At 43.2% G+C, this 2,500-nt stretch overlaps 1 protein-coding gene across 1 annotated transcript in view; it reads left to right on the top strand.

Moving 5' to 3' along the window:
- tcf4 (transcription factor 4) overlaps window positions 1-2,500 on the top strand; it is a 101,296-nt gene that overhangs the window by 48,161 nt on the left and 50,635 nt on the right. The gene's annotated exons all lie outside the window — the stretch shown is intronic.

Here is a 2,500-nt window from a genome sequence, read left to right as displayed (position 1 = left end):
AGATGGATGGATGTTTGATTGAGGGAGGAATAGATGTACGATGGATGGATGGATGGATGGATGAATGGATGACAGATGAAAGGACGGATGGATGGATAGACAGATGAATGAATTGATGGATGGAGCGATGGATGGATGACAGATGAATGGATGAATGGATGAATAATTTATTGATGGATGGATGGATGATTTATTGATGGATCAATGGATGAAAGATGAATGAATGGCTGATAGATGGATGGATGGAGAGATGGAGGGACGGAGGGTTAGCATGATTGAGGAGAGCTTCTGGTTCGTCAGCCTCAGATGCGGGTGGTGTCACATGATATTTCATCTAAAGTAAATATGGCAACATTTAATTTGACGTAAACTTTTAGCTTTGAACTGTTTCTGCTTTTAGTGAAGGTAGCAGATGTGCTGGGCAACTTCTCTTTTAGTTGTTAAAGCCCTAAATCTGACTCTGTTCCAACTCTCTGGCGTCTCCGTCTCTTCTGTCCGACCATATGCATTGATGAAAAGCTGTACGTTGATAATTAATAAAATGTACAGATGTTGCTTCTCGTGTTTCTGCCGGTGGAATATTAAACAGACAGGGCTGTCCACCTTCTCCACATTAAATTAATCACTGTTTCACCAAGCAGGCTGCTAGTTCCTTAATTACCACTCTGTTTGAAGTCTCCTGTTTGTGTCTCACTCATGTACCAACATCTATCTGTACCACAAAGAGGCGCAAAGAACGCAACAAAATCCCAAACGTTTCCGCTCACACTCATCCACGCTCGCACTCATGTGATCACAGACATGCGAGGCCGGTGGATGGCTCTCGTGTGCACCTGTGGTTCTGTGTGCCGGACAATAACCAAACAGATTTCATATGATATTACATGTTTCCTTCTCCCCAGCCGTGGGCAATTTACACGGTGAAATCATCCTCACTACAGAGTCTGAATGTGTCCTGATGAAAATTGTTGAGTTGGAATGGAAGCTAAATTAGCGTGCTGGACGACTCTCCAAACCCGCGAGGCTACATGCTAAATGGACAGATAGACTAGCTAACCCTGGAAGCTACATGTGGAACTGTGCTGCTTAGCAAAGATGGCCATGAAGACTAGTTTAACCTTGAAGCTAAATAAAATATGTCGTTGCTAGGCATAGATGGCCATGAAGAGTATCTAACAGCTGAAACTAAATGCTATATGGTGTAGCTTAGCAGATATGGAAATTAAGACGAGCTAAGACGTGAAGCTACATTCTATACAGTTTAGCTTAGCAGAGATGGACCTGGGTGCTCTAGCTAACTCATGAAGCTACATGCTTTATGTTGTAGCTTAGCAGAGAAGAATGGAGAGATCATGGCCTACACTTGAAGTTACATGCTTTACTGTGTTATTTAGCATAGATGGACATAAAACCTGGCTAACTGGTGAAGCTACATGCTATAATAGCAGATTTGAATGAATAGAGAGAAGGCTGTGGCTAACACCGGAAGCAACGCTAGGTGTTAGTCGTCAGAATAACTGGGGTTATAACAGGCAGCCCTCGGGTTTACAAAGGTATGGTGATAAGGTTAGAGGACAGAGAAAGGACAGACGATGAGGACACTATCTGTCTACCCAGACGCACCACATCATAACCTCTGACTCCAATGGTTCTTCTTCACCTGTCGGCCTTCGTAGTTCTAAACCCCACCCAGTTAGCGAGACCATGAGTTTGGCCTTTTGTTTCACTAATTGATGTGCTCTTTGATAGACCCCTAAAATGACCCCTACCTGACCCCCGACCTTAACACGCCTGCACTTTTAGTGTTCAAGAGAGAAGGGAGTAATAACAATACTGGACTCACATGCTCAGCTGAGCTATCTTCTGACTGACGTGCCAAATTGTGTCTCATTAGAAGTGAAACTTGCCAAAGTCCCTCTAGCTCAGATTATGTACTTGCTTGTTTCCTGTGTGTGTGTGTGTGTGTGTGTGTGTGTGTGTGTGTGTGTGTGTGTGTGTGTGTGTGTGTGTGTGTGTGTGTGTGTGTGTGGGTGTGTGTGTGTGTGTGTGTGTGTGTGTGTGTGTGTGTGTGCTTGCACATATATCATTCATGTATTCGTCTAATTTTGCCTCATGAATTGAAAATAAACAATACTTTGTCTTGGTTTGCATCTAAAACACACACACACACACACACACGCACAAACACACTCACACACACACACACACACACACATATTAAAGATATGAGAACAGCTGGTGGTGGATTGTGCACATAACTGGGTTGTCAGAATAGCATTTGAGAACTGTCACATACACAGGCACACACACACACACACAAACAAACTGTAATTTAAACACACACACACACACACAAACTGTAATACAAACACACACTCACACGTACGCACACACACACACACACCCGCACACACACACGTCAAAGACAAGTTAAACATCAAGACTACACCTATAATAGTTCAAACACACAATCATACATGTAACAGCATGAATGCGCACA

The sequence above is a fragment of the Pollachius pollachius genome (assembly GCF_949987615.1).
Source record: "Pollachius pollachius genome assembly, chromosome: 18".
NCBI classification, from domain to species: Eukaryota; Metazoa; Chordata; class Actinopteri; order Gadiformes; family Gadidae; genus Pollachius; species Pollachius pollachius.
Note: the sequence above shows the minus strand (reverse complement) of the source record. Positions and strands in the feature narration are given on the sequence as shown.